The 22,599-nt window shown below is 37.4% G+C and overlaps 1 protein-coding gene and 1 long non-coding RNA gene across 2 annotated transcripts in view; one reads left to right on the top strand and one right to left on the bottom strand.

Annotated features, from left to right (window-relative positions):
• LOC124507605 (ankyrin repeat domain-containing protein 26-like) overlaps positions 1-22,599 on the bottom strand; it is a 705,441-nt gene that overhangs the window by 466,287 nt on the left and 216,555 nt on the right.
• LOC124507615 (uncharacterized) lies at positions 707-22,589 on the top strand. The gene is made up of 4 exons (XR_006961043.1): positions 707-806; positions 11,390-11,502; positions 11,679-12,435; positions 22,575-22,589. It is a non-coding gene; the product is annotated as an uncharacterized LOC124507615 (long non-coding RNA).

A 22,599-nucleotide genomic window follows, 5' to 3' on the forward strand; every position in this document is an offset into this window, starting at 1 on the left:
TAGGCAAATCTTATTTCTCCATGTGGAAAGAGCTACGAATCAGTGTTTACAATTAAAATTATAGATAGGTTCTATGGCACTATAAAAAAATTGTAGTATGTATAAACATTGGCAATAGCCATAGCAGGAATACATCAAAATAATGTCTAAATCTTTAGGCCCACATATAGTCATAAAAATTGGAAAATACAAAAAGCCATCCATGAACACTACTGAAGTGTTAATGACAACTTGGTTGTTTGGGTGCTGTTCAAACGGCTGGTAGTGGAGCAGTCTGATGGTGCTAAAACCCTCTAGTGCTGGTTTCCACGTACAAAATGTGCTTAAAAGTTAATGAGATGCCAAGAAACATAGTTTAAAATATTATAAAGATTTTCATTACACACATATGATACAAAAACATTTTCCTTTAATCAAGACTTTACCATATAGTGTGTTCAATTGGGAAACAATGAAAATGTTTGGTAAGCATCCAGTAAATTTTTTCTATTTATTTTTCAAATCATATAATTTTTGTTCAAAATCTGTACATATTCTCGTGACGCTTTCCATACTGGATCTTGATTTAGAATTGAATCATCCGTAGATACTAAAGGAGTTCTACAAGATCCTCATTCAAATTCGGTAGCAGCTGAAAAGGAAAAGAAAGAATTATCTTCTTTCTCCAAAATAATTTTCACTACAACTGATGAAAAAAAAAAGAAGAAAAGAAAAAGAAAAGGAAAAGAAAAAAAGAAAGTTGGGGCCTTTATGAGTGTTAAGAAAAATGAAAAATACCTACGTACAACTGCAATATGAAACCCAAGGTTAGTATTAAATATATTTTGCTCAGGGTTGCACACTGAACTAATTGCTATTGTGGATAAATATCAGAGTTTCTGGTTTTTTCATTACAAGGTGAAATTACAAGATGAGGACACAGTCCACCCTGAACAATCATAAACTATAAACGGAAAAATCAAACAGGCATTTCCAGAGCCAAGTATACAGATGTAAGTGACAGGTATAAAACACAGCACTACTGGAACATACGGAAGGGACATCCCAGTTTTGTGTCAATATTGTCTGCTCTTTGGTGAAGGTGATATGTCAGCTGATACCTGAAGGACAAGGAAAAAGTATGCTAGGGAGAGGGAAGAAGCACATACAAAGAGCTAGAAGTGAGGAAGAACACTTGTGCAATTGTGAGTAGTTTAGTTTGACAAGGTGCTAGAGCAAAGCAGCAGAGTAGGGCAAAGAGTGAGAGACAAGGCTGAATGATCTGGCAAGAAGCAAACTGATTTGGGTGTTTTCATTCCATGCTAAGGAATTTGAAGTTTTACCCAAGGGCAAAAGCAATGACAAAATCAATGAGTGATGATTGAAACCCGTTACCTGTCAATGGCAGCTATATGACCTCTAATTACTTAACCAAGCATTACTAGGATGACTTTGGCATTTTGGGTCTTCTATCACTAGCAGAAACGACAATTTGATAAAGCACACCTTTTCTGAGACTTGTGCAGGTTGACAGTTCCATAGGGATGGCACCAGTGAAGGAAGATTGTCGCCAGAAATAATAACAGATATAGACTTAGGGAGATTGAAAACACTTCTTTAACGTTTATTTATTTTTGAGAGAGAGGCAAACCACAAGCGGGCAGGGGCACAGAGAGAGGGAGACACAGAATCTGAAGCAGGCTCCAGGCTCCGAGCTTTCAGCACAGAGCCCTCTGTGGGGCCTGAACCCACCTGAGCTGAAATCAGTCGCCCAACCGACTGAACCACCTGCTTGCCCCTAGACTTGTGGGAGATTTTAAAAGAGCTATGACACATGAGGACTAAATGAGGAAGAAGTGTGTTCTTCATTATGCTCGTGCTTTTACATTTTTTATTAGATATGTACAAAAAATGTGAATGTAGTATCTATTCTCCAAACAACGGAAAGGGATGCCATTTACTATTTATAGTTTATTTCAGAAATCAATGATATCTACCTTCATACATTTTGGCAGCATACCTTCTTCTAGTTCTCTGGTTATTCTTTCCTCCAACTCCTGCCGCGTCTGAAATAAGCCAAATATTATTTAGAATGTGTAAGGTAAACAAAAGACATGGTAGGGATTATATATAGCTTAGGACATGTGGTCTTGAACTAATACTTGTAGAGATTAAACCAAAGTTAGGGATTGCTTAAACAGAAAAACTATCACATGAATAAAATAAATTCCTACCTATTTTATTTTAGTTTTAGATAACGGAGAACAGATACATACATACATGCACACACACATACACATACACACACACACGTATATATGTATACATATATACGTGTGTGTGTGTATACATATATATAATATGTGTATGTTATATATATAATGTATTATGTGTATTATATTAATATATCTAATATGTGTACATTATATATATATATATAATGCTATTTATGTGAGTCTGATAAAAAGCACAATTAATATTGATCTATTGAATATGTATAATCTTGAAATGTGATGTTGGATCTTACTGGGACAAAAAAGTTTAAACAAGAATCATATTGTATGCTGAATTATTACTTGGAAATGATTAGAAATACTGCCATTTATGAAAGTTTAATCAGTTTTTTACCTTAATGAATTGTTCCTTAAAATGGGCTTTCCATTTTTTCACTTGTAGAAAACCAAAATTTGAAGGAATGCTTTTTGCTGTTAATTTTCCAGGACTGACTCTTAAATACATATAAAATGAAGAAAGTGGGACTGTCTTACTGTCATGTGGAAATTCTACTGGCAAAAATTGAGTAAAAATGTTTTGCTATCTGTATTATGACTAAAACACTTATTTCCTTTCATATGCACACAAAGATTTCAGAAAATCGCTTTGAAGAAAGGAAAAATAGGGGGTTACAACAGTTTCCAAACTTAGCTTCTGATTTATAACTTTCTCCATTAGCGATAAGGAAAACAACATACAATTTTCAATTGTAACTTTGTTTCCTTTCTCCAAATTAGGACCAAGTTTTGAAACACTTGACTTATTAAAGTTATGGTTATCCACTTTGAAATGTGTACGAATATTTCCAACTACAGGTGACCCATGAATAACACAGGGGTGGGGTACAGTCAAAAACCTGTATATAATTTTTCATCCCCCCAAAACTTAATTACTAATAGCCTACTGTTGACCGGAAGCCTTACCGGTAAAATAAACAGTCGATTCATACATGTTTTGTACAGTAGAATAAGCTAGGGCGAAAAATGACATTGAGAAAAACGGAAGGAAGAGGAAATACACTTACAGTACTGTACAGTATCCAAAAATAATCCATGTGTAAGTAAAGTAGACCCACACAGTTCAAAACCATGTTGGTCAAAGGTCAACTGTATATTACAACTGTTCCTGTCTAGAATGTACTTATTTACATCTTTCTTAGACAAGGTAGCCTCTCCCTGAATGCCCCAAACGGGCTCCAAAATAGTGTACAGAACATAATCAACACTGTGGTGATAAGGATTCCAATGTCTTTACAAACTTAGGTGTGAGGACAAATGTTTTGGCTGACATGCTTCCCAATATTTTCAGAGACTGTTTTCCCTAATACCTTTTTTTAATTGAAGTATAGTTGGCATACAATGTTACACTAGTTTTTCAGTATACAAATTCAGATTGGACCATGGTATACACTATGCTATGCTTGCTACCGTACATGTAGTTACCCTCTGTCACCATACAACATTAATACAATATTGTTGACGATATTCCATATGCTGTATTCTTCATTCCTGTGACTTATTTACTTTATAACTGGAATTTGTACCTCTTACTCCCCTTCATCTATTTTGTCCATACCTCTCTACCCACCGCCCCTCTAGCAACCACCAATTTGTGCTCTGTAGTTATGATTCTGTTTGTGCACTTGTTTTGTTTTTTTTATATTCCACATGTAAGTGAAATCAGATGGTATTTATTTGTCTTTCTGCGATTTATTTCCCCTCGCATAATACCCTCTACGTCTATCAATGTTGTCACAAATGGCAAGATCTCATTCTTTTTGATAGCTGAGCTATATTTCATTGTATACATATTACACATTGTCTTTATCCATTCATCTCTCCATGGACACTTAGGTTGCTCCCCTATTTTGGTTATCGCAAACAATCTTTCCATAAACATAGGGATGCATACAACTTTTCAAATTAGTGTTTTCATTTTCTTTGGGTAAATACGCAGCAGTGGAATTAATGAATATCTATTTTTAAGTTTTTGAGGAACCATAACACTTTTTTGACAATAGCATTATATTCAGGCCTTATAAAATGAATGGGGCAACATGACTATACCAGACTTATAAAACTAATAACTCAATACCAGGTGATGGGGGAAGGCTTTATTCAAACAATATTATATTACCATTAATAAATACGATATAAAATATAAACCACGTTTTTTATATGACATGACTTAAGGAGCTACCAAGGTAATGTTGCATCTTTTCCCCAAAAGCTCTTTTCCTAAATATTTACCTCTGTGACCTTTATGTTTATATCTAGGTAAAAACTGTGTTTCGATGGTGAAAATAGCTTTCCAGTCCATGAATTAGAACACATGTGTACTCTTGTGTATACCTTTCCATTGATCCAAAATATAAGAGGGTGAGAAAATTATACACAGAAAAACTATATATCAGCAAATTTTAATTCAAAGAATATTTTTAAAGGATTTTTAATTAGAAGGATTTTCTCATTAACTGTTAACATACAATTATGGCCCATAGAAATCTAAGGTTCGGTTGGGGACACTGCAGGATTGAGGGACAAGGAAGTCACAGCCGTAGTCTCCATCTCTCCTTTAGTTAGACAGCTCTATTTCTCTCTGTTTTACACAATACAGTTTAATGCAAAAAAAAAAAAAAACTACGTTCTATTGTTTGAAAAAAAATTATTTTGAAGATATAAAAGTCACTAATTTAGTCAAAATCCCGAATTTTGCGTAATAGACAAAAAGGTCTCAGAGAGAGTGTACTTTGCCTGAGGTCATGAAACCAACTAGATGCAGACCAGGAATACACTTGTGGTCTTACCAAGCCTACAGTTCTATGCCAGTTACTTCCTCATAGTCAGGAAAAATACGTGTATTTAAAGTATAACTCAGAGAAAATGAATACATAAAACTTTGCCATGTGGCTCAGTAATGCTTAGGTTTGAGGCACACAATAGTAGCTCTCTAACTAAATTACAAATGTTAAAGTCATGAATGAAAATAAAGGAACAGAAATTATGTTAACTCCTTTTAGTAGCCGTCAATTTTTAAGCACAACTTTTTAAATTTTTAAAAAAATTTTTTTAACGTTTATTTATTTTTGAGACAGAGAGAGACAGAGCATGAACGGGGGAGGGTCAGATAGAGGGAGACACAGAATCTGAAACAGGCTCCAGGCTCTGAGCTGTCAGCACCGAGCCCGATGCGGGGCTCAAACTCAAGGACTGCGAGATCATGACCTGAGCTGAAGTCGGCCGCTTAACCGACTGAGCCACCCAGGCACCCCAAGCACAACTTTTTTAAACCACAGGACAGAGAACTTGAAAGAGAAAATCTTTAGGTGAAGCAAGCAAGCTGAAACTGAGGAAATTCTTCCTGAAAGCATTATTTTTTCCTTCCAAAGAAAATTTGTTTTGTCAAAATCGATCAACAAATGAGTGAACCCATGGTGTGGTTATTTACAGCAAAATTTAAAACCCAACACAGATTTCTCCTTCCCTTCTAGCATGCTTCTGTCTAACCTCTCATCATTCGTTGGTATGTACAAAAGACACAATTCACTTTATTTATAATTTAAATCCAGTCGGAAATTATAGGTGAACCTTCACTTCTCACATGTGGACTTATCTCTGTCTCCCTCCCGACGGGAAGGGAGACTCACCTAACGGGTGAATTTGGGAGACGGAGCTAAGCAGTGCTTATGTGTTTCTGGATCTCCTCTTTGAAAAGATGTGCCTGCCCACAGTAACATGAATTTGGGTCTGCTCTCAGCTCTGTGGTAAGCACCCGGCCCCCGGGGTGGGGGTCAAGCATTTGTTTCCTCAATTTACAACTGTGTGGGGAAGTGCCCGATTTGGGAGGAAGCCCAAAGTGGCTAACATAACCTAAATCGTATCCTCCAATTTGTTAGTGTTTATTAGTAATAAAGCTACTAAGTTTCTCTCCATCTCCCTGTCTCCTGTGTTCTGAATTTAGAAAGAGAAGAGCAGGGTTACTTGCCGCCTACCCAGTGTCACCTGTCACAGCTCCACCAAGAAAAATGACTAGACAACACTTACAGAAACATTCTCTTCTTCCTTGACTTCATAATTAACGTACATTGTTCAAAAGCATCGCTCACTCGAAAGAGAGAAAAAGTTGAAAGGAACCGTTTTAAGAACAAACATAGAAAGTCAGACAAACCGAGGACACAGAGGAATACATTCCAAATGAAAGAACATGACAAAACCTAAGAAAAAAAACTAAGTGAAACAGAGATAAGTAATATACCTCATAAAGAGTTCAAGGTAACGGTCATAAAGATGCTCAGTGAACTCGGGAGAAGAATGAATGGATCCAGTGATAACATCAACAAAGAGATAGAAAATATAAAAAAGAACCAATCAGAGCTGAAGGATACAATAACAGAAATGACAAATACACTAGAGGGAATCAACAGCAGATAAGAAGATGCAGAAGAACAGATCAACAATTTGCAAGACAGGGTAGTAGAAATCATCCAAGCCAAAAAACAAAAAGAAAAAAGAATTTTAAAAATGAGGCTAGGTTAAGGGACCTGTGGGACAACATTCAGTGTAATAATACTTGCATTCAAGGGGTTCCAGAAAAAGAAAAGACAAAGGGGCAAAGAACTCATTTGAAGAAATAAAAGCTTCATTTTAAAAATTCAAATATTTGCTTGATTTAGCTATTTATAAAATGCTCTACAATCACTCATCAAGATATTTTATAAAAATAGAAACAAAGGTGGTATAAGTCCAAAAAAAAAAAAAGGAAAAAGAAAAAAGAGTGCCATAAATAAGAAAGCAATTAAAGATGTATTCTCGTGTAAGAAACTAGCAACACTTTTAACTTAAAAGAGAAATTAACCTTTTTAGTGTTACAAGTTGATTTAATTCATAAAAAGGACTTACCATGGATTCTTTTTTTTTTCTTTTTTTTTAGAGTAGCCTCCATGCTTAGCGTAGAGCCCAATGCAGGACTTGAATTCATGACCCTGAGATCAAAACCTGAGCTGAGATCAAGAGTTAGACGCTGAACCGACTGAGCCACCCAGGCACCCCTCTGGATTCTTTTAAATAGTAAACATTCATATGTCGTTAAGTGTTTGGAGGATGATCATTCACTGACATACAGGGGTGGACAAACTGGATTATAGCAAAACTTTCAAGTGTTAATGAACCACTGCCAACTGAAAATAAGTCCAAGCATCTAAGTGTACCTGTGGTTACCAGGCAATAACATTTACTTTCCAAAATCAAATTTAAATGAAAGCTTTTCAAGAAATTTAACATGGGTAAGTTTAGTTATATTTACTGAATACAGTTAATGCTAGGTGTCTCTTGCGGCACACCTGGGTGGCTCAGTTGTTTTTAGTGTCCAAATCTTGATTTTGACTCAGGTCATGATCTCATGGTTTTGAGACCGAGCCCCACATTCGGCTCTGTGCTGAGCACGAAACCTGCTTGGGATTCTCTATCTCCCTCTCCTTTTGCCCCTCCCCTGCATGCACTCACTCATTCTCTCACTAAAATAAAATAAAAATAAGTATCTCTTAGAAATGAGAGATCAAGGGACTAATATATATATAATATATATTATATATTAATATTATATAACTAATATTAATATTATATTAAATATTAATATTATATTATAATGTATTATATTATATTTTATTATATTAAAATTATATTAATATTATATAAATATAATATTATATATAATATATATATATATATATATAAAATTTACCTCCGTTCTTTCTTAGCACATATAATGCTGACTTTTATCTCGTATGTGTTAGTTACTTCAACTCAGAATTTTGCCAAATTAAAAGCAACAACATCAGATATCTGAAACCCAAACTAAACAGATACTATAACTAACCTTCCACAAGGAAGCCTCCCTGTCGTCATATGACAGCCGTGGGTTTATGGTAGGAATCACTAAGTTTCCTCTTGGAGTAAAGTTTCCATTGAGTACTAAATTATTTTCAAAATGTCCACAATAAGGTGGTTCCAGGCCTGGGCTCATAGTAAGGGTCCTGAGTAAAGTTTGGTGCTGCTGTCTCTCCACAAGAAAATTTGTATTGCTCTCTGACAGTCTCTCCTTAGCCCTGTGAAGATTAAAAAACACAAATACATTTTCTTTTCCCCTAAATCATTCCTAAATGACATACATTTTTTTTTTTAGGTTTCCATAATAGTAAATAGCATTTGCCATTGAACAGTGTTTTAACACTGAACATGTGACGGAGCACACCTACTCTCTAAAATTATACTTTTAAAATTGCTCTAAAGAAATACTTATGTTTCCAGGGGGATTCCTAACTAACAATTCAAGTTAGGGAAGGGAGAGAAGTGGCTATCAGTGATGTACATGGGTTAACAAATAATACTTGCTGTCTTCTGGAATGGCTGTACTGACAGGATCCTTCAGGATGCCATTATATATACATACTTGTATTTAGTAAACCTGTTTACAGATGTAAAACTAAACCATCCCTCAAAGACATTTTCAAGCGTTTGCTTTCACCACTCTTGTACATTTCACTTTTTATCTCAAAGAAACTGAGCATTTGACACTGAGGAATCATTGAGACCAACAATCTCTAGGGGAGATAGTAGATGACAGACGTGTGATCAGAAAGAACTAAAACAGCTACAGAGGCAATTAGCTTACAACAGTTACCAAGGCACTGGAGGCAGAATCTGCCCTTTCTGTCTTCAGTCTTCCACAGGCCTCCCTCCCACCATGGTGCTCTTTTTAGCCACTTCGGGAATTATACTACCCTTCAGCCCTGTGTGAGTCCTTCTGCATTTCACCCGGATGCCTTTATGTAAAGTAGAAAAAGCATAAAGGATAGTTTGTCTCAAGGCCCACTCTAGGAATCATACCAAAGGTCACAATCAAGAGAATAAATGTACCAAGCTGCCAGGATGAGTAGTAGTAGTACCTGACCTTTTAGGTTAAAGATGTAATCTTCCAAAAAGAAACTCATCGACATTTCTATTTAGGGCAATTCTGACAAGCAATTTTATAATAATATGCTTCTAAATGAGAAAGCTTCGAACAATGCACTTAAAGACTAGCAGATCCGATCAATGGAAAATATACAGGGCGGGGGGTGCGGGGGTGGGGTGGGGGACGAGGTCCTGTAAAACCGAAAAAAAGAGAAGGGATGCAAACTGTCCTGGACTAACATTTCAAAGGTAAGTTCACTTAGAAACCTCATTTTCCAAAATAACACGATCTAGTTGGCTTTCACTTCCTACTCATCTCATGATCTCGGCTCCACAGAAATTATGCTTTAGAGGCAAATTAATAAGCTAAATTTCTTGTCTATGATTCTGTGTTGACTTACCTGTTCAGCTTATTTCTCAAGGACTTTCTAAGTTTTAATTCTTCTAGGTAGAGTTGCCTGTAGGTTTCCAACTCTGTTTTAGTAGATCCTTGAGAAGTCTTCATTGTAGAGATCTGAGATTCCAGATCTTTAATTCTAAGTTCCATTTTATTTATCGTTGAAGCATGATCATTTTCTCTTAACTGGTCCAAGTTTTTTCGAGCTGCTGCTTGTTCCTAATGAAAAAAAATTAACAGGATAGTTTCAAAATAGGTATAATCTGAATAATTAATTATACCTGTTTCCTTTAGTTCTGAGTCAAAGTTTCAGAGAGAAATTTTAAATGAAAAAAAGCTCAAGTGTAAAATATTTATCATCAATGTCAACTGAATTAAACATGATTTATAAAATTAAAGTTCAATCATTCCTGTATTAGTATTCACGCAATCTGATAATTCAAATAATAGAATCAATGAGAAAATTTTTAAAGTCAACAATAAACTTAAGAATAATCCAAGTACAGTGCAATGTTTAAATCATAATTTTTCTTTTCCTCTTCATAGTGAGACTAGTTGTTTAAATCATCATTTTTTCTTATCCTCTCGATTTAGTAGGAATAATGATGAAAACTGAAATCTTTAAAGGGAGGAACAAATGCCTCCAGAAATCTACAAATTACCATAAAGCAAGTAGAGGAAACCCCTACAATACATCTATCCAAAATGTAATTTGCAGTAAAATGAATTAAAGCACATTACAGATCAATCAATTAACCTGTAAAAACAGGTTGACTTCGTGTAATTTTTCTACTATGTCCAGTCGTGCTCTTTCTTCAATCTCCCGTTTATACTGCTCCACTTGACTGCGTTCTACCATATTCATTTCCATAAATTGCTTCAATTTTACTACTTCTTGCTGTAACTTCTTGTTGTTGCTCTCTAGTTTTTCACGTTCTTCTTCGAAAGCTTTCATTGATAATAACTCTTGTTGAAGAACTTGATTTTTTGCGTCCAGGTGTAGACATTTTGAAGATGTAGTTTCCAGTTCTGTTGTAAGGACATCAGCCTGCATGAATAAAACACTATAGTTTGGAAGGGAGTGAAAAGAGTCTAACTCAAAACTACTATGAACATTTTTTTTCAGATTTTAAGTAATCTCTACACCCAGTGTGAGGCTTGAACTCACAATCTCAAGATCAAGAGTAACTGAGCCAGCCAGGCACTCAAATTTTTAAATAAACTCATTTGCAATAAAATGTTACCTGTCTTAGAATGTGGAACCTTAAACAAGTCAGAAAATCAAGAGACACGTTAAAGACATTAGGTGTTACTGAAATAGATCTTTGCTATCATTCTCTTTAGTACACAACATTTGCACTTGATTCTATACTTTTATTTTTCTATGATTTTTTCATATCTTTCTTTCATAAAATAAGTCCCCTCTTAGGAGAAAGTCTCTTAGCCCTTCCCCCATCTTAACACTCCATAGCTTTTAAAGAAGTTTTAGCAATATCATATTGACTTATGTATGCCCAAGTCAACAAATACGTCCCAAGATAAGACTCTGGAAATAAGACTCTAATTCATGAATCTATAAGTAATGCTTCTAATGCCACGGCCTGTTTCTGAACTGCAAATGTTTTATGCTAATTTGAACCGCATTCCCAGGAGAAATGATTCTCCGGGATGTGTTCAGAAATCACATCTCCCAGTATAAAACTTTAATTGGATGATCCAAATATGTTTTTGAGGCAAAATTTTTTTTTAATTCAATACTGTTATCTTGTAATCCTTTGTTACTTTCTAGAAAATAAGAGATCATACTAAACAAAAACAACCACAACAACAAAACTGGCTGGAGTTTCAGTGATGCTGAGTTGGGAACGACTTCCATCCATTCTATATGATTGGTAAGACAAGGTGAGTGGATGTGGTGGTTTTATAAATTCCTTGATACTTCTGTGAAAATCCCTCCCCTTAAATATATGCTGGCTTCAGTAACTGGTTTCTCGTGAACAGAATATGCAGAACTGCTGTGATTTTTAAGGCCAGCTTAGAAAATGTGATACAGCTTCCTTCTGACTTTCTTTCTCTAGGGAAGCTCACCCTTAGAACGCAGCCACCACGTGGTGAGGAATCCCAGGCTACCTAGTGAGTCTTCATGTAGATACTCCAGCTGAGACTAGCCAACGTCCTAGCCAAAGGCCAGCCTCAACAGCCAAACACGTGCGTGAACAAGCCTTTAGATGATTCTAGTCTCCAGCTTCCAGTTATGCCAGCTGATGCCAAATGAAGAAGAAATGAGTTGCCCTACTCTGCTTTGCCTAAACTAAAGATTGGTGAACAAGAGAAATGCTCTTTTGAACTAGTAGGTTTTGAGGTGGCTTATTACGCAGCAGTAAATTACTACCACAGATACTGATACTAAAAATGGTGTGCTGCTATTCAAAAAAACCTGAAACTAAACTTCCTTTGAACCAGGAGGTAGGTCGAACCTGGAAAGATGTAGAAAAGTGTAAGAATGAGACCCAAAAAGGGCCTCCACAAGACTCTTAGTGGAAACCTGATGGCCTGTGAAGAGGCTGACAGCAAGGGTTTCTAAGCAAGTGAAGAAAATGACACTGGACGAAAGGGAAGTCATGCTACAAAATACCTGAAAGTAAAACGGATAGGAAAGAGAAACTAAAGAAAGACTATGCAACTGAAAGGAACCAGGACTTACTGGGTTCAAGTATCTGTTTCTCATTTACAGCCTCTCTACATGTTGAACTGTCAAATAATGCTAAAATAAAGAAATGGCTTTTGGGTTCAGAGAAACTCCAGGGTGCTACCAGGAAAACAGAAAGATTTAAGGTATGCCTCCAATTTCTTTAAGGATCTTAAGACTATAAGATTTTTTTTAAAGTGGGTTCCACACCCGACATGGGGCTTAAACTCAGCACCCAGAGATCAAGTGTCACATGCTCTACCAACTGAGCCAGCCAGGAGCCCCAAAAGTAGACGAATTTTAAAGGCGTTGTCCTGTAAGAGCTTCACAGGAAACCTGAAGCGAAAAGCTTATCTCAAAAGGACTTGGGAGGGTCGCTTTGCTAAAACACGGCATGAAATCCAGTAATATTTACAGAAAACTAAAAAAGGTAAGAGATATATAGTAGCAAACATACTATTTGCTACCTTGGACTAAAAGGGGCCAAATAGTGCAAAATGAAAAGAGGCCTTTGGGTCTTAGAAGTCCCACAGGGAGGAAGCAGGATGAAAAAACAGCTGCAAATACAGGTCATTCCTTATGAAAAGGAAGGAACTAAGAGCTCAAGGAGTAAAGAAAGGGAAAAGACATGGAGAAAGTATTCTCGTGGTTAGGACTAAGTCCTAACTTAAGAACTGACAGCATGCATCAGGCTATATTTCAAAACTCTTATGGACTAGGGTGCTTCCCATCTTCTTTTTCTGAATGGGTGAGTCCTCAGCAGTTGACTAGACTGTTGCATTTGTGAGTGGTAAATAACTGTCTCTTTCATTCTCAAGTCCTCATATTGAGAACACTTGCACTCAAGGGGCTATACTTGAGATACCATAACCCAGGCAGCTTATCCCCACTGCACCTGATTAAGATGGTAAGATCTTGGACTCAAGCCCTGAACCTGATGCCATGATAACTGCGACTTGCAGGAGGTATTGGAGGGAGAGGGGAGTGAATGTATTTTTCAGGTGGGAGGAATACAAACATTTGTGGCTAGTGGGTAAAGTATACTGCTTTTTAAAGGTGTCCATAGGTTTTAATATTAATTCCACTAAAAAAAGACCATGGAACAACCTTAGTGACTTGCTCCTAATGAACAGAATATGTGACTATGATCCTGTGTGTATTCCAAGCCTAGGTGACAAAAGGCGATTCTGCCTTGCTCTGTATCTCAGGCTGCTAACTTGGAATCTAGCTCCCCATCTAGTGAGGAAGCCTAGGCCACAAAGAGGGTCTAGGTGTGTCAGTTTAAGTGTTTCTGCTACCTCCTGAACTGAAGTCCCAGGCAACAGCCAGCATCAACCACCAGACGTCAGTGAACAAATCTTCAAATGGATCCAACCCCAAACCTTTCAGTTGCCCCACCTGAAGCTGAGCAGGGCAGAGACTAGCTGTCCTGGCCACACTTTTCCTAACAGATATGTGAACAAAAGAAATCTAACCTTTGGGGAGTTTGTTAAGAAAAAAACAAAAATGATAAATTGAAAAGTGGATGAAAAAAAAGAGAGAAGACACATAAACCTGTATAGGAGAAATTGTTCTCCATTAATGTAGGATGTAATAAATGTTAAGATTAATTTATTAACAACCAATGGTGCTAATGAGAAGAAGCAGATAACTAGAAGCAACATCTAAGAAGTTTTTCTCTCAGGTTTTCCCCAGTTAGGATCATATTAGCTGCTCATTTTCCATATATGGCCTTTATTATGTTGAGGTATGGTTCCTCTAAGCCTACTTTCTTGAAGTTTATATCATGAATGGATGTTATAGTTTGTCAAATTCTTTTTCTGCATCTATTGCAATGATATGACTTTATGCTTTTTTGAAAATTAATATGAGGTATCACATTCATTGATTTGCAAATATTGAACCACCCCTGCAAACCAGGGATAAATCCCATTTGGTTATAGTGAATGATTGAATGATTTTTTTAATGTTTCTTTATTTTGGAGAAGGAGCACAAGCAGGGGAGGGACAGAGAGAGAGGGAAATACAGAAATCTGAAGTAGGCTCCAGGGTCCAAGCTGTCAACAGAGCCTGACACTGGGCTCAAACCGACGGACCATGAGATCATAACCTGAGCTAAAATTGCATGCTTACCTCACTAAGCCACCCAGCTGCCTCTGCCCCCGGTGAATGATTTTTTAATGTATTGTTGGATTCAGTTTGCTTATTTTGTTGAAGATTTTTGCATGTTCATCAGAGATGCTGGCCTGTAATTCTCTCTGTGGTGTCTTTATCTGGTTTTGGTATCACGGTAAAGCTGGCATAGAATAAATTTGGAAGTTTCCCTTCCTTTTATGTTTTTCTGGAACAATTTGAAAAGGACAGGTTAAACTTTTTTTTTTTTTTGTATTAGCTCTTCTTTACATGTTAAAATTTACGTCTGAAGGCATCTGGTCCTAGACTTGTGTTTGTTGAGAGTTTTTTGATTCCTGATTCAGTTTCCTTGCTGGTTATTGATTTTTTTTTCAAATTTTCTATTTCTTCTTGTTTTACTTTGGTAAGTTATATATTTCCAGGAATTTATTCAATTCTTCTAAGTTGTCCAACTTGTTGGCATACATTTTTTCACAATATTCTCTCGTAAATGTCTGTATTTCTGTGGTGTTGGTTCTTATTTCTACTCTCACATTTGTGGTTTTATTTATTTTGGTCTTTTCTATTTTCTTGTTGATTACTCTGGCTAACAATTTATCAGTTTTATTAATTTTTACAAAGAACCAGCTCTAGGTTTCATTGATCTGTTCTAGTATTATCTGTTTTTTGTTTGTCTATCATTCATTTCTGCTTTAATTTCTTTTTTTAATTTCATTTTGAGAGAGACCACACATGAGGGGGGGATGGGCAGAGAGAGAGAGAGTGAGAGAGAGAGGGAAAGAGAGAATCCCAGACAGGTTCCATGCTGCCAGCAGAGAGCCTAACATGGGGCTCGATCTCACAACTGTGAGATCATGACCTGAGCCAAAATCGAGAGTCAGACAATCAGTTAAGCCACCCAAGGGCCCCCTGCTCTGATCATTATTACTTGCTTTCTTCTGCTGGCTTCAGGCTTCATTTGTTGTTCTTTTTCTAGCTCCTTTAGGTGTAAGGTTAGGTTGTTTGAAATTTTTCTTGCTCCTTGAAGTAGGCTTATATTGCTATGTACTTCCCTCTTAGGACCACTTTTGCAGCATCTCAAAGGTTTCAGACCATTGTTTTGTTTTTTTTTTTTTTTCATTTCCATTTGTATACACGTATTTTTTTAAGTTTCTTCTTGTATCTCTTGCTTAACCCATTCCAGTGTAGTAGCACGTTATTTAACCTGCATGTATTGTTTTTAATATTTAAGGCCTTTTTTTTATCCATTCTTGAGAATAGTCCATGTATAGTTGAAAACAACGTGTATTCTGTTTTAAGATGGAACGTTCTGAAAAAAAATCTCTTAAATCCAATCTGGTCCACTCTGTCATTCAAAGCCATTGTTTCTTTTTCTTTTTTTTTTTTTTATTAAACATATGAAATTTTTTGTCAAATTGGTTTCCATACAATACCCAGTGCTCATCTCCACAGGTGCCCTCCTCAATACCCATCACCCACCCTCCACTCCCTCCCACCCCCATCAGCCCTCAGTTTGTTCTCAGTTTTTAATTTTAAAAAAAGAAATTAAAGCAGAAATGAATGATAGACAAACAAAAAACAGATAATACTAGAACAGATCAATGAAACCTAGAGCTGGTTCTTTGTAAAAATTAATAAAACTGATAAATTGTTAGCCAGAGTAATCAACAAGAAAATAGAAAAGACCAAAATAAATAAAACCACAAATGTGAGAGTAGTTTTTAAGAGTGTCTTATGCTTTGGCTCTCTTCCACACTAACATCTTTTTTTTCCCTTCCCCTCCCCCATGGATTCCTGTTAAGTTTCTCAGGATCCACATAAGAGTGAACACATGTGATATCTGTCTTTCTCGTATAGCTCAAAGCCATTGTTTCTTTGGTGATTTTCTGTTAAGATGTATTTTTTGGTGATTTTTTTTGTTAAGATGTGTTGATGTAAATGGGGTGTTAAAGTACCCTATTACTGTCTTATTATCAATTAGTTCCTTTATGTTGGTTATTGTTTTATGTACTTGAGTGCTCTCATGGTGGGTGCATAAATATTTACAATTGTTAGATCTTCCTATTGGATTGTACCCTTTATTATGATACAGTAGCATTCTTTGGCTCTTGCTACAGTCTTTGTTTTTGGTTTATTTATTTGGAGAGAGAGAGAGTTGGGGAGGGACATAGAAAGGGGGAGAGAAAATTTCAAGCAGCCTCCATGCTGTCAGCCTGGAGCCCAACATGGGGCTCAAAGCCACCAGCCATAAGATCATGACCTGAGCCAAGACCTAGTCGGTCGCTCAAATGACTGAGGCACCCAGGTGCCCCACAGTCTTTGTTTTAAGGACTCTTTTGTCTAACAAAAGTATCGCTATTTTTTCTTTTAACATGATAAATTTTTCTACATCCCCTCGCTTTCATTTTTTTTTTTAAATAGAATTCATTGTCAACTTGGCTAATATAGAGTGTGTATAGTGTGCTCTTGGTTTTGGGAGTAGATTCCCGTGGTTCACACTTATAGACAACACCCAGGGCTCATCTCCAAAAGTGCCCTCCTCAATGCCCACCACCCACTTTCCCTTCTTACCCACCGCCCCCCATCAACCCTCTATTTGTTCTCTGCATTCGAGAGTCTCCTATGGTTTGCCCCTCTCCTTCTCTGTAACTATTTTTCCCCTTCCCTTCCCCCACGGTCTTCTGTTACGTTTCTCAAGTTCCACATAGGAGCAAAAACATATGATATCTGTCTTTCTGTGACTTATTTCATGTAGCATAATACCTTCTAGTTCCATCCATATTGCAAGAGATAGCACGATTTCACTCTTTCTCCTTGCCAGGTAGTATTTCAGTGTATATATAAACCACATCTCTTTATCCATTTATCAGTTGATGGGCATTTAGGCTCTTTCCACAATTTGGCTATTGTTGAAAGCACTGCTATAGACATTGGAGTACATGTGCCCCTATGAATCAGCACTCCTGTATCCTTTGCATAAATTCCCAGTAGTGTTATTGAGGGGTCGTAGGGTAGTTCGATTTTCAATTGTTTTGAGGAACCTACGCACTGTTTTCCAGAGTGGCTGCACCAGTTTGCATTACCACCAACAGTGCAAGCATCCCCTCACTTTCAATCTGCAGGTGTCTTTATGTCTAAAATGAGGTTTTTATAGGCAGCATACAGATGGCTCTTGTTTTTTAATCCATCCTGTCACCCTAGGTCTTTTGTTTGGAGTGTTTATTCCATTAATATACAAAGTAATTATTGACAGGTATGTATTTATTGTCATTTTACTACTTGTTTTGTGGTTGTTTCTGGAGATTTTCTCAAATCCTTTATTGTTTTTCTCTCTTTGATGTCTTTCTAATTTGCTTTAATGATATATTTGGATTTCTTTCTCTTTATTCTTTGCATGGTTATTAGTGGGTTTTGTTATATGATAAGCATTAATTTGTATATCACCTCTTCTGTGTGTAGCAGTCTATATTAAATTGATGGTCACTTAAGTTAGAGCTCATTTTTTTCTCCTCCCCATGTTTTGATAAGCTATTATATTGTATATCCTTTTTTGGGGCATTCCTTGAGGATTTTTTTTTACAGAAATATACATTTTTACTGCTTTTACATTTCCTGCCTTTATACTGTCACTTTTGATCTCTCCTTTCCACTCAGAGTCCCCGATAATATTTCTTACAGGCTGATTTAGTGGTCACAAACTCCTTCCATTTTTGTTTGAGAAATTCTTTATCTCTCCTTCTATTATGAATGATAGCCTTACTGGATAGAGTATATTTGGCTGCAGATTCTTCTCATTCAGCACTTTGAATATATCATGCCATTTCCTTCTGCCTTGCAAAGTTTCGGTTGAAAAATCTCCTGCTAGCCTTGTGGGTTTTCCCTTGGAAGTGAATGACTTATTTTGCTGCTTTTAAGATTTGTAGCAGTGGGGCACCTGCGTGGCTCAGTCTGTGAAGCATGACTTGATCTTAGCTCAAGTCGTGACCTCGCAGTTCGTGCATTTAAGCCCTCCGGTGGGTTCTGCGCTGACAGCACAGAGAGTGCCTGGGATTCTCTCTCTCTCTCTCTCTCTCTCTCTCTCACTCTCTCTCTCTCTGCCCCTCCCCTGCTTGTGTCTGCGTTTTGTCACGGAAATAAAAAAAAAAGCAAAAAACAAAACACTAAAACAAAAAAAGATGTTAGCAGTATATTTTGCAAATTTAATTACAGTATGTCTTGGGTGTTGATTTTGATGGAAGTTCTCTGTGCCTCCTGGATCTGGATGTCTGTGTTCTTCTCCACATTATGGAGTTTTTCAGTTATTGTGTCTTCAAATCAATTATCTGTCCCCTTCTCTCTGTCTTCTTCTTCTGGGACTCCTATCATATGTATGTTTTTACATTTGACGGAGTCACCGAGTGCCTTAAGTCTATTCTTGCATTGGATAATTCTTCTTTGTCTTCTTGAGCTTCACTGCTTTCCATTACTCTGTCTTCTAGGTCATTAATTTGTTCCTCTGCTTCTTCCAGCTTGCTGTTCATTTTTACTGCACTCTTCATCTCTGATTCTTCAACTCTTTTATGTCTGTGGTAAGGGTCTCTCGGATGTCTTCCATTCTTTTCTCAAGTCCAGTGAATATCCTTATGATCATGGTTTTAAATTCTCCATTAGGCGTGTTATTTACATCCGTCCCATTTAGGTCTCTGACCATGGCCTTATCCTGTCCTTTCATTTGGGATAAATGCTTCTGTCTTTTCATTTTGTCTAAGTATCTGCCAGCTTCTGTGTGTTAGAGAAGCCAGTTATGTCACCTGCTCCCGAAAGTAATGGACTTAGGAAAAAGACGTCGTGTAATGCCCAGGGTCTAGCACTTCAGGGAGTGTCACCAGTGTGTGCTGCATGTGTTCTGCTCTTGTGTTCTGGCTATGCTATCCTTTAGGCCAGTCGTCTGCAGAGGCTCTCGTCGCCTGGTCTGGTGAGTGTTTGGTCCCTGGCCTGAATGTAGCGGGTTTTAACTAGGTGTGCTATGGTCTGCTTATGGAATGAGACCTGTCACCACCTCTACTGGAACTGAGGCCAAGGGAAACTCTCTGGTTGGGAGATGTGGTGTGGGCAGGCATTTGTCCTGGTCTTCTGGGGGAGGGGTCTGCTGTGCTGGAACTCAAGCAAGAGTGATTGAGAAAGGTCGTTCCACCAGTGTGCAAGGGGGTGGTGTTTGGTGTAAGCAAGTTAGGTAACCAGTGTTAGCAATGCACTGCTTCCTGCAGGTGGCTTTATGTTTGTGGTGAGGGGCAGGAGAAGGAGATGGTGGCAGCCAGCGGCTTTGTTCCTACAGACAGGTCTCTCTGAACTTTGCCTCTGAGGGACGTGCTCTGAGAAGAGCAACTAATCTCCCCACTGTGTGCCCCAGGCACTCTTCAGACCACTGTACCCATGCTATATGCCCCCACGTTGTTTGCCTGCTCTCTGTCCATGAGCAGTGGAGTACCTCAGGGCTCTAAACCAGCTAAATCGGATGCCCTTGAAAACTCCAGACTTTACGCACTACTGGTTGCAAGAACTCACGAAATGCAGGCCCTCTTGTTTTCCAAGCCAGTGGCTATGGGGAAATGTTCTCTTTGTGTGTTCCCCTGTGCGTTTCTCTCTCTCACCCTTACCCACAACCTCGACTCCCTCCCCTCTGCAGAACCCAGGATCTGTTTCTCTTCTAGTCGACATTTCTGCATCAAGGAACTTCTTTGATGTGCCCTCTTCTCTCCCTTTTGTTGTGGAGTTTGTTCTGTCAGTCTTCAGGTCGATTTCTGGGGTTTTTAGGGTGAGCTGATCGTTATCTAGTTGTATTCGTGGGATGAGGCAAGCCTAGAGTCCTCCTACTCCTCTGCCTTCTTCCTGTCTCTAAGATCTTTTTCTAAGATTCCCTTCAATTCCAACAATTCTTACAAGTAGGCAGGAATGCCTCTTTAGAATGTCCCCTCAAGTTAAGGTAGAAGCACAGAGACATACGATTTGAAGCACAATAGTTGAAAAACTAGAAAGAGTCAATTTGATAACCAAAATTGGGCCTTTGGTCTGATTTCAATGAAAGGAAATAGGCAGCTTTGAGTATTTTTTAATCCATTGAATACTCAATCTTCATTCTCCTTTCCTCAGTGGGGAAATAAAGAGAATGTCATGGAATCATTTTTCATCTTTTCAGTAGCAAAACAAATGTACTGTCCTTTAGCACTACTTAAATTAACTCCACATTCTCCTTTACCTTACTCCAACCTTGTTTGTGTGGGGAGGTAAGATCACTTCATCTTTGTGTTGTCCCACAATGCTTCTCCATATCATACAAGTTGGCTTCAAAAGTTTGTTGTCATTCAAATTACCAATGTAGTATTTGTCTCTGATAAATCAACTTAATACTACCGCAATTTGTACAGCTGTATTATTTTAATGATATAATGTTTATTCCATTAATTATACGCTGAGCTAAAACATATAGCTAAGCATATCTTTCTATTCAAGTGAAAGAAGGGGAAACAGGCTGCTGTGTTTTCCAAGAAAGTATGATCTGTGCCAAGAACAGGATTAACACCAGTGTTACACACAAGAACCAGGTCAGAAGAGGATCTCATTGTGAATTGCAAGATGACGGGTTAGCAAGATTGCTTAACAGGAAAGAGGAATAGCCTAGAGTTAATCTTTTCCTTCCTAGATGGTGAAAACTATGGATGAGTCTATGCATTATAATGAGATAATAAAATATAATGAAGTAAACGTTAGTAGACTGAGTCAAGAGATCCTATGGCCAATATTTGATGGAAATGAAAGTGGGCATCACTGACTGAGACACTAAAAGTTTGCACAGGCAGGGAACCTGGGTGGCTCAGTCAGTTGAGCCTCAACCTCTCAGGTCATGATCCCAGGGTCATGGGATCAAGACCCCTGTCAGCCTCCACACTAAGTGTGAAGCCTGCTAAAAATTCTCTCGTCTCTCTCTCTCTCCCTCTCTCTCTCTCTCATTCTCTCCCTACACAGCCCCCCGTCCTGCTTGTGCCCGCTCTAAAAAATATATAAATATAAATAAATTAAATAAATAAATAAATAAATAGAAGTCTGAACACACTAAAGAAAGAGCATTTTATCTTTTTGAGCCTGACTTCACATCGAGTCATGGGGTCAGCAAGGCAAAGGCTGGCAAAAGGGTCCTTCAAGAAACAAAAATCTCTATAGGAACAAAGTTTAGTTCTACTACATTGACTTTTTATTATTACATAAGTGACTGGTAATTTGCAAGATAACACGGAAAAAGTTTTCATAAAATTTGTTATGGTACTGGCATAAGGACAGACATATAGATCAATGTATTAACATTGAGAATCTAAACATAAATTCTCACATTATAGTGAACTGATTTTCCACAAGGGTGACAGGCAATTAAATGGAATAAGACTAGTCTTTGTAACAAACGGTACTGGGACAAATGGATATCCACATGCAAAGCAATAAAATCAGACCTCTACCCCATAGCATATATACAAAATTAACTTAAAATCTAAGAGCTAAAATGATAAAACTCTTAGAAAAAAGCTTATGTGTATATGTTTGTGACTGGATTTGACAATGGATTCTTAGACATGACACCAAAAGACAAAAGCAGATTAAGTTTACTTCATCAAAATTAAAAACTACTATGCTTCAAATATCACCATCAAGAAAGTGAAAAGGCAAGTGACTAACTAGGAGAAAATACCTGAAAATCCCATATCTGCTCAGGGATTTGCATGTAGGACATTTAAATAACTCTTCCAATAATGAAAAGACAATCCAATATAAAAACGCGCAAAAGAATGGATTAGTTCTTTAAAGACGATACAGAAATGGATAATAATCACGTTAAAAGGGAGATGTTTGGGGTTCCTGGGTGGCTCAGTCAGTTAAGCTTCTGACTTGGGCTCAGGTCACGATCTCACGGTTCGTGGGTTCGAGCCCCGCATTGGGCTCTGTGCTGACAGCTGGGAGCCTTGAGCCTGTTTCAGATTCTGTGTCTCCCTCTCTATGACCCTCCCCTGTTCACGCTCTGTCTCCCCTGTCTCAAAAATGAGTAAAACGTTAAAAAAATAAAAAAAGAAGATGTTATATATATATATATATATATATATATATATTTTTTTTTTTTCCCATGGAGTATTACTCAGCAATCAAAAAAAAAA

The sequence above is a fragment of the Lynx rufus genome, unplaced genomic scaffold (assembly GCF_022079265.1).
Source record: "Lynx rufus isolate CCGP_SWC_20201006 ecotype Redwood Valley unplaced genomic scaffold, mLynRuf1.p SCAF_12, whole genome shotgun sequence".
In the NCBI taxonomy this organism is placed as follows: domain Eukaryota; kingdom Metazoa; phylum Chordata; class Mammalia; order Carnivora; family Felidae; genus Lynx; species Lynx rufus.